The sequence below is a fragment of the Caloenas nicobarica genome, chromosome 1 (assembly GCF_036013445.1).
Source record: "Caloenas nicobarica isolate bCalNic1 chromosome 1, bCalNic1.hap1, whole genome shotgun sequence".
NCBI classification, from domain to species: domain Eukaryota; kingdom Metazoa; phylum Chordata; class Aves; order Columbiformes; family Columbidae; genus Caloenas; species Caloenas nicobarica.
In genome coordinates this window covers 57,932,656-57,943,561 of record NC_088245.1, presented here as the reverse complement: position 1 = coordinate 57,943,561, position 10,906 = coordinate 57,932,656, and positions in this window count along the sequence as shown.

Here is a 10,906-nt window from a genome sequence, read left to right as displayed (position 1 = left end):
TCCATACATAACAAGAGCTTCTCAGGGCTATCTATAGATGTCACTGCAGTTATTATCAGCATTTCCAGTTTATGAACTGACCTTTTCCTGGAGGAAGGAGCTCTCCTGGCCTTCTTAGAAAAAAAGTAATTGGGGAGATTGTTCTACTGGAAACAGAGGTTTCTTCTCCTGTAGGAAGTACCACAGCCTTCTGTGAAATCCTCCTGGCCCCCTTTTCTGGTTAACTATGAAAATGACCTCCAGAAAGTTTTGCATAGCCAGGGAATAAGACTGTTTTCAAATCCTTGAATTTAAGTCTGCAATGTTAACAAATGCCTCAGCATTTCTCTCCCTGAACATCGTCATCAGTCAGCAAACGAGAGAGGAGCCAGTATTATTGTTCCAGGGAGGTACTTAGAACAGATGATTGATGAGAAGGTGTCTAAACCATGGCAAACCAGCCAAGTGGAAGAGGCAGCCATCAGCATCTGAATTCATGAAACAGGGAAGCAGTTCCCTGACTTAGTTGAGTACCCTATTATGAATGCAAAGTATGGGGAGTTTAGCTTTATTTGATATATACTTGTCCCAGTACACAGTCTTCCATGTTGTTGGATTTTCCTGGGAGTTGTTTTGGTTTGAGGGTTTTTTTGTAGGTTTGAACAACTGGCAATATCCTGGAGTTTGTGAGGTTTCAGCATATTCCTCAATACTAAAGTGTTAAGTGTGTACAAATTTCATACACAGATTTATCTGAGCTGACTGTTCCTCAAGGAAACTGTCCTTTGCTTGTCACTAGGGTAGCCACAGTTCTACGTTTGCTCTTTTGTTTGGTGATGACATATAGAATCATAGGATCATAAAACTGTTTTGTTGCAAAAGACCTTTCAGATCATTGAGTTCAACGGTTAACCTAGTACTACCAAGTCCACCACTAAACCATGTCCCTAAGCACCTCATCTGTGCACCTTTTAAACACCTCCAGGGATGGTGACTCCACCACTTCCCTGGGCACCCTGTTCCAATGCCTGACAGCCCTTTCAGTGAAGAAATTTTTCCTAATATCCAATCTAAACCTCCCCTGGTGCAACTTGAGGCCATTTCCTCTTGTCGTATCACTTGCTACTTGGGAGAAGAGACCAACCCCCTCCATGCTACAACCTCCTTTCGGGTAGCTGTAGACAGTGATCAGGTCTCCCCTCAGCCTCCTTTTCTCCAGGCTAAACAGCCCCAGTTCCCTCAGCCGCTCCTCATCAGACTTGTGCTCCAGACCCCTCACCAGCTTCATTGCTCTTCTCTGCACTCTCTCCAGCACCTCAATGTCTTTCTTGTAGTGAGGGACCCAAAACTGAACACAGGATTTGAGGTGGGGCCTCACCAGTACTGAGTATAGGGGGACAAACACTTCTCTAGTCCTGCTGGCCACACTATTCCTGATACAAGCCAGGATGCTGTTGGCCTTTTTGGCCACCTGGGCACACTGCTGGCTCATATTCAGTTGCTGTCAATCAACACCCTCAGATCCCTTTCCACCAGGCAGCTTTCCAGCCACTCTTCCCCAAGCCTGTAGCGCTGCCTGGAGTTGTTGTGACCCAAGTGCAGGACCCAGCACTTGGCCTTGTTAAACCTCATACAATTGGCCTCAGCCCAACAACCCAGCCGGTCCAGATCCCTCTGTATGGCTTTCCTACCCTCCAGCAGATCAACACTCCCACCCAACTTGGTGTCATCTGCAAACTTACTGAGGGTGCATTTGATCATCAACAAAGATATGAAACAGAACCGGCCCCAATACTGAGCCCTGGGGGACACCACTGTGTTCTGGCACCTAACAGGGTTTAACTCCATTCACCACATCTTTTGTAGACAGTTACCACATTTGCTAATATTCGAACAGCTTGAAAGTCTAACATGGACACAAAGCTTCTGCTCCTCTGGATACCCAGTACTGTTCAACCTGGTCACCCAAGTGGGCTTCTCAGCCAGAGGAATGTATCCTATTCTGGAGGGTATGGGAAGCTAAAGACACCAAGACCTGAGACATTGGGAGAGAGTATCTATCTAAGGGACAATGACATTCTTGCTTTGCAGTAAACACAGGATGGAATCGAAGCTAGGAACACCTACAGCAGCGTTTGGCATGCATTCAGTATCACAAAGACAAAGATTCGATGTGTTTTGTGAGAGAAAAATACAATCTCACTGTAGTACTTGGGCAAGGAGGTAAAGTCAGGACAGACTGGAAACTCTAAGATCACCGTGGGCCAGAAAGGTTGTACAATTACCTTAGGGAAATGGAGACTACAGGTGAAAGAAATATTATTTTGGAGCAGAATTCTTCATAGAACATTCTTGGGCTCTCCAGCCCAAGCCCTCGTGTTGGAGGCTTTTGTCTGTGCGGTGAGTGGTGCCAAAACATCTGCCGCAGGAATTGCCACCTCTGGGACTGGATGCAGCCTCTGTGAGCCCTCCTTGTTCCAGGCTCGAAAGTACTGCGAGCAGAGCACTTAACATAAATTGCCCATCTCTAAGACAGCAAACACAAAGAGGTTGTACAGAGGTGAGTGAGTGGAATTTGGAAGGAATACAAGAAAAGGCAACCTTTGAAGAAGCTGTAGCAAAAGTATTTTTAAAATCTTACAGTCACCAAGGGCCTCATTCCAAAAAGCAGCAAAGAAAAACTGAAATTGCAGTGGGCAAACTGTGTGTGCACCCATGTGCTGGGCACGGGGGGACGGTACAGTACCCGTTACTGGTATTGCAAAAGGGGGAAGAAAGATCTCCAGTCTTAAATAAAGATGTGTGTTCATCCACACTATGAGATTGTTTGTGGAACATCAGTCAAAGAAAGAGGATAATGATACTCACATAGAAAAAAAACATTACCATGAAAAAAAATAAAAATAAAAACCGCCTTTATACACAGGTCAGTAGGAAACACAAAAACCAATAAATCATTGTGTTTTATTGGGTTCATCAAGCATTAAGTTTGGTGAACTGAAAAACTAGTCTAAATTCAAATACTTTTTTTTCTTCTATTCACTCCACTTAAATAGGAATCAGTGATACTAGCTTGTACAGAACTGAAATACAGGTCAAAGTAAATTACCAGTGTTAATTATTTAGTTCTGTCCCTCAATACTGCTCTTCTGCCCGCAAGAACTGTTAGGCTCTCCCTTGAACAAACATTCTCCTTTTACCATACTCTTGACACTATTCTTCACACAACACTGCTGGTGAACATAGGCCTTTCCAGGTCATCAAGCAATTTTTCTCTCTTCAGAGGGCTTTACAGTAGTAAGAAATCTATTTCATGAGCCACAGGTGAACTTGTTCTCAGTATCGATCTCTCTCTACTTTCATTATTATCTGTGTTGGGAGAGCACTTTGGAGCTTTGGTCATGGACCAGCATCCCACTCCTCTAAGCACTGCATAAATACAAAAGGAAAAAGGCTGCTTGGAAGCTCCCAGAGCTAAACTGTGTCTGAATGCAAGTAAGCATGAAGAGAAAGGGGAAAAATGGGTAAGAAAGCCCACAAGCCTTCCCAGCTTGGAATTCAGAGGCTTTGCAAGAAGATTCTGCACTTCAGTGGATTTCAGAATGCCTTTATTTCCATACCAAATATTTCTTTTTGCACAATAGAACTTCTCACATTTGTAGCCAGTGAACTACAGCATAGTCCTAAAAACCGTTGCTTTATGGTAGAGTGAAGCATTTCTCATGAAATCTGGGACCTCATAAATGATACAGGAGGTCTGATTTTTTTTTAGAAGGTAAATAAGTGACAAACAATAGAGCCATTGTCCACTAAGTACCATTCTTACACCAAGAGCCTTTCACAATGACAGAAGCATCATAAAAGTGCTTTGATCTATGAAGGATCAAATATCTTTGTTTCCTATTAACATAACTTTCTTTCCCAATGGAGCACAGAGCATTTCTGATAATGGCACTCTATTAGGATAATTAGGAAAAGATTGTTCGGCTCCATTTCCCCCTTAGAGCTCCCTGGCAAATTTCTCCTTTCGTGTCATTCAGATTTTCTACCCCAAATACCTCTGTCATAAGGAAAAAATTTAAAAGTTTCACATTTTATTGGCTCAGAAGTTTAGGCTGCCAATGTGATGTTAACCAGCCATTAAAAGATTCTGAAGAAAGACCCAGACTGAAAATTAAGACTGAAAATTAAGCCATCACCTTTTAAAAACTGATAGGTTTTTTTTTTAATCCGAGAAAGTTTTTTGATAACTATGTCATAGATCTTTCAATAAGGTAACAGGAACGTGACCTGGGTTTGTTTGCAAGGGAGGCACGAGAAAGCGTTACAGGAAAAGCTTGTCCCAAGGGGTTGGAGGGTGTAATACAACCAGAAGCAGAATTCGTACAACAGATAACAGACAAATGAAGACACTTCCTAAGAGAGTATTCACAGACATCCGATTGGAAATCTAGATTTCTTACTTTGTCTTGCCGTGCGATACTTGGGCTTTTGCCTCTTCCATCCGGGATGTAGATCTGCGGCTGCAGGCGGTTAGGGCCAACTGGAGAAAGTTGATCTTTTTTTCACCAGGCACCTAGTGCCACCACACGCCCAAGTGTGCCTCACTGCCCTTGTGAAACACTTATTGCCCTTTTCAGTTTCTGGTTCAGCGAGTCGTCCCTTTTCCAGAAAGCTATAACAAGAAGTTGAGGAAATTCCCTGTGCAGGGTTTGGCAATTCTGGACGAAGGGATGTTCCCAGGCTCTCCCACATTGGTGGTGGTGGAGATGGGCACAAGGCTGGCAGTGGGAGCCCTTAAGCTTCAATGGTTTTCCATCCGAAACACATTATCCTTGGTCAGCAAGATGGTTGCCAGTCATGGCAAAACACTCTGAACTGTGCAAGGGAAATGATCAATGAAGAAATCAACTGATAAAACTGATCAAAGGGCTCCAGCATTATAAAAGAAAAGAATCTCATCAGCCACACTGAGGAAAATGATGGCAGGAATGCCAAAGGCGCAGAAAACAGACCCCAACAAAGCTGGGGAAACAGGGACTAGGGAATCATGGACAGAAGGCTCTCATCTGTACCAACAAGTGGTCAGGAAATCAAGGAAACTAAGTGCATTGGGACTTACTTTCGTTCTTATCGATGCACTTATCATTCTATAAAAAGCACGTGTTCCTGTTTGCTTCAGCTGTCTAAAAAGGTAAGCTTTAAACCCAAGTATTTGGAAGACTGGAGATGGGACAGGGATGTCCTGAACCTGTTGAAGTGTTACAGTTTCCAATTCTAAAAATCTTAAGGTAGGTGGGACATTAGAAAGTGTGCAGGAGAAGACAATAAAATGGTCAGTACTGCAGCCCACTTTGACAGCAGCCTCCCAACCCACATGTGCAACCTAAATACTGCAACCCAGCAAGTGTACGGGTGGACAAATTACATCAGAGGTACGTGATGAGACTTAGACTCCTCAAAAGTGACAACGTCCTAGAATGTACCACAATCTGCACACATTCAACTGCTCAGTAAAACTGGGATCTTCATTGCCACCAACACCACAGTTTCTATAAGCCATATGGAGAAATAAACACTTTACTAGGAAAGCATCCTCTCTTTCACCCTTCATGACTGTTTACATATTTGTTCTTTAATCACTACAGTCCTAAGAAGGATGGCATTTCATGCTGGCTCACGGGACCTGAAGGAAAGGAGATGTGAGCTGCACTGGAGGGCTTCAGCTGAAGGGCACATGGGCAGTGCCAGCAGCTCAGCTTAGACATCATGCTGCCTCCAGGAAAAGGCGTCAGGATCCCATTGTCAGCAGTTTGGGCACTCTGGACTCCCCGGATCCCAGCTCCATCCAGTAAAAGCCAGGAGGTTCCCATCAGTGTGCTTGGCTCTGTGAGCACCTCTGGCTCTGGAGCACCAGCACACGACCTGACTTGTACCTCTAGATGAAGTGGCTACGTCTGTGTTGTGAACAGTCTGGGACTATTCTCTGCCTCAGGGCATAATCCAGATATAATACATGCTTACACTCCCTCCAGTCCCTCTTTCCTTCAAAACAGAGCAGTCTTGTCCATAAACCATATTGGGAATAGTGTCTGGTCCATGTTAATTTACCAAACGATACCTGCAACAGATGTTGCATGGGCCAAAACCATGCCAGGGAGCCTGCTAACAGCGTGTTGAATGTTAGCCTGCGCTCAAGTCCGTATCTTGCCCAAACGCACTAATATAACTAATGTTTCTGGAGTTTCTGGTACAAATCAGATGGGTCCAGGGTTCAGGCTTAGCACCCCATCAGTGTGTCCAGCAGATCTGGATGCACTATATCCCAGGCGACCAGGTCCATTCCTGACTTTGCTTAGAGACTTTCCAGTCCACTCCATTGTCTCATTGCCTGTGATCTAGCAAACACCTAAAACAATTTTGGACAAGGCCCAGTAGCCCATCAGTGGGTGCTTTGTGACTAGATCAAGGCTTCTTGACTGTAGGTTTCTACAGATCGTTCTCTATGCAGCCATTTGTCCCAGTTATGATTTTAGAACTTCCACCACATCAGAAATCGGTGTACAAACAGGGAGTGAGGTCAGGTCCCGGCATTGTACCTCCACCTACATGTTGGGTGAGAGAAGGCCAGGCTGAAACAGTTTTCTTTGCTCATTTCGACAAATGCTTTTCGTAATTTAAAGCTTCTGGACTGCTTAGTAGAATTGGACAGAAAAAAAAGGTATATAGTAATCAAGTATAACCTTTGATCTAGGTTGATCTGATAAAGGCCTGGCACAGGGCCTTCAAAAACAACTCAACGTAATGCTCTGGAAGGATTATGCTGAACAAGTGATAAAACCACAGAGCTTGTGTTCAATGACACTTCACAGACACTGACCCACTCACGTGCTCATTTCAGACAAAAACATTTACTATTTGCCTTGCAGATGAATTCCAATAGCCATTTTCCTATCTCATATCACACAATTCTAAATCCACTTACATTTTTTATGGTGCGATATCTTTGTCTCTCCACACTATTCTCCTGACAATCCATCAGATTATACTGGGGCTTTACGACCAAGAAAATATGTGGAAGCAGGAGTCCCTACTTACAGAGTCAAAACTGTTCCAGTCGGAGTTGGTACACAAGTGCCACATGCCACTCCCCCTGGACATTGCTCAGCTGGAGCAAACAGACCCACTATAAAAACAAGGAGCAGAAATTCTTTGCAGACTAAACAAGATTCTTGCCCATCATTCGGTCTTAGGCTTTATCCAAGTCTCCCACATTTGGTTTCTGACAGTTTGGCAGAAAATAGGCCACGAGTTGCTGGCTGAAAAATGTTTTAAGGGCAAACCAGTCTTGCCTCTTTTTTCTGTATCCAGGGAGAGAGGGGGGAAAAAAAAAAATTGCCTTACCCTTTCTCTGAGGGAATTACTGTCACCAACCCATGCTTGCTTTTATGATATCGTTCACCTTCTGCTTAAACACATGTCTACACAATATTCTTCCAGTTAGTGCTTTGTGTTGTCCACAATGCTTTTATCAAACATTTGTGCTGTAGGGAGCACAGTAACACACCGTGAAAACCTTTGGTTTCAGACCTACATGGAATGAATGCATCACAAAGACCAATAAAATCCTCTGGATAGTAAAAAGCACATTATCTTCTGCAAATAGGCTGAGGCCTCGTTGGTGGACAGGGAACGCCGAATGCTGCTCTGAACAACTGTTCCCAGCATAGCACATGTACCTCAAGGCCCTTGTCTATATACTCTGAAGTTCATCGTGGGTTTCTTAGTCCATACGAAGTGCTCCTGCCACAAACATCTCCTGCATTCATCATCAAACCTTCAGCACACCCTGCACTGGTGTCTTTAGGCACAGTCTCAACCATCTGAAGACTTTTGTGAATATCATTTTTTTAAACCACGGAGTTTGTCCTCTGTGCAGGCAGATCCTTCACTGATCCCCACTCAACAACTTCACAGGAATGATGGTGTCATACCTGTAACCGCACAGCTTAGAGCCACTGCCCTTTTGAAAGTATGTGTCGGTCTTGTTGGTCAATCTAGGCCCATGTAAGGAAAGCACTGCCACTCTATCCTGCTCTCTCAACAAGAAATTAGAGAAGTTTGTCTTTTCTTGACTGTACAGAGATCTGAACAGTGCAGGTCTTGATGGTGACCTTCCTAACACAATGTATCTAACCACTCCCGGCAGAAAAAAGGTGCCTTAACATCTCTTCTAGAAGAGGAAGGAAGCTCATGGAAGGTTTCAGAGGGAGTAGGAAGCCTCAGGAGGGAAAGGTGAAAGCTGATGGGAAAGGCAGACATGACTGCAGGGGGCAGGGACTGAAAAATACGGGCTATTCCCACATCACATCATCATAACTAAAACTTGCTCATGCAAGCTTGTAGGAACAGTTCTGCATTCCTACTCATGCTGTGTTAACTCTGGTCAATACAAGAGAAAACACCATTGCCCTCGAGACCCATACTTAGAAGTTCCCCAACCACCTCTCCTCAGCCACATAATTTTCTCAAACTGACCAGAAAAGGGACTGACCTAACTACAAGGGTCACAAATGAGAGCCAGAATGACAGCTGTCATGAAAATAAAAACCAAATATACGCACGAGTGAGGATTATCATCTCAAAGAACAAATGTTCCTCACAGATCACCTGTGACCATCACACGCTGCGGTAGCAGTGAGAAATCAGTTAAAAATCATTCCCTTTTTCAAAGATGCTGAGTTTTCCTCAGCTCAGACTCTATGAAGGAAATAACTTATATGACAGCAACACTATATTTTCTGTGCTATTTTCTGCTAGATCAGGCCCTGCCATCTGCACTGAAAAGCTTCTTCCTATTTACTCTTTGTCAACACTTTACTGAGCCATGATACGGTCACTTGTGCCAGTACCCCAGGTGCAGCACTGCAAACTTATGATTGGATTTTATGCTCCCATTAACAGAGAGCAAACAGACTCGTAGATAATTCATTGCCAACAATTCTACAAGGTTAAGTTTCAGTTACAAGCCATATTCAGCTTTATTATCTCCTACTCAGGACAACAACAAATAGTAGTACGCAATAAAAAGGAAAAGTAGCAGTTAACGTCTATATGCTCTTTTAAGCCAAATTTTGATCTTGGGTTCCTAGCAAACATTAAGCCACCTTACAGATAAGGATTAGCTAACACCCCTGCTCTGTTCTTCAGGGCAAGATATCCCCTGGCACGAAATACTGACTGACTCGGAAAAACAAACCTTTTCTGCTCTCATCTCATTCCTGACCGCTCCTTAAAACCAGCGGTAGGATGACCCCAGTCCCGGGTGAAATGGCAGGACGTGTAAGGCCATCTGCTGGCTTCACTCTAGATCTCGCAGGTAAGATACAGCTCCACCTATTCCTATGCACTATAACTGCCTCAGTAACCTACTTGGAATTTCTAAAGGATTTGAAAGATGCTGAAGAAGTCAATGCTGCTACATATTTCTTTATGCTCTATCCAAGCTAGTTAGGGGCATCACCATGTCTGCAATAACACACCTGTTAAAGGACAGAGGTATAACTAGTGTATCTTGTATGTTGGATGAAGTAGGCAGACATAGTCAACAGTCTTTTCATTAGATACATAATCCACGAATTTATTAGCTTGTAATTTAATACCACCAAGACATAGATGCTTACATTCAATTCACTTAGAAACTCTCTTTGAAATTTTTGAGGTGCAAAGATGTGACATAGCATCTAGCAAAACTATTCAAATTATTTCCTTTTGAGATTCACAGCACCAAGGAAATAAATTACTTTATTAGACAACTGACAACAAGAAACAACTGACGAGGAAACTCCATGAACATAAATGGGCTTGATTACATGCAGTTTGTTAAAAATTCTGTATTCCTAAAACAAAGTAAATGCTGCACATTCTCCCTAACCCAACAAAATCAGTGTCAGTGAAACAGCCTGTGATTTTCTGGGGATATAGAAATGGTGCCCTTCAAACCAAGATGATGGAGCTCAGTTTGTCCCGTAACAGTTCAGGAAGCTACTGCCTATCAGGAAAACAAACAAACAAAAAACCCCACAATGCCAAAGCACAGAAAACTAAGAGAGATGTGACCAGTCAGTCAACATAACACCTGCAAAGGGAAATGGTACTGCAGATGGTTTGACCAGCTGACCATTGCTTGGCAACCTTATATTTGAAATCCAAAGAAATATTTCCAGTAGGGAGAAATTACATTATTGATCAGATTGTGTTTCCATGTTCACATGGAAGTAGTCTGCTCAGCATCCTAAAAAGCTGATCAGATGACTGATGCACTCATCCCTCAGCTGAACTGTCCCATGACATAAATTTGGGTGATCAGACTTCTGATTTATTCACACAAAACGGAAACACTGTTGCCCTGTAATTCTGAATGACATTTCTTGGGACATGAACTCAAATTACTTGTGAGGAGGAAGGGGCTTAGTCAAGTCCGACCAGTTTAAGGAGAGATGCGGGTCCATGAGAGCTCTGGAGCCTCAGGGACACAAGCCCATGCCGCAGATCTACTGATGGGCAAGTCAAGAATTAGGTTTTTTTCTTCCACCAAAAAATCCACTCAAGTCTATTCTATTAAATACAGTATTTGATAATCTATTTTGATGATTTGCAAAATCTTCTTTCACTGATGATTCACCTGCTTCCAAGAGGCAACTTTCTGTGATTGCTGCCCATCTATGGTGCGTGTTTCCTAATACTCCTCCTCCCTAGAGGCCAGAATATCTGGTATCCCTCTCTGATTGAAGGGTCCTCCATTTTAATCGTTGTGTGAGCGAGTATCTTGGACAGCAGAATTTCTCCAGAGACTTGCAGCTTCCAGATTTTGAGGAGTATAACTGTGACAGCAACTGCAGTGACAATGAAGATTTTATCTTAAGGC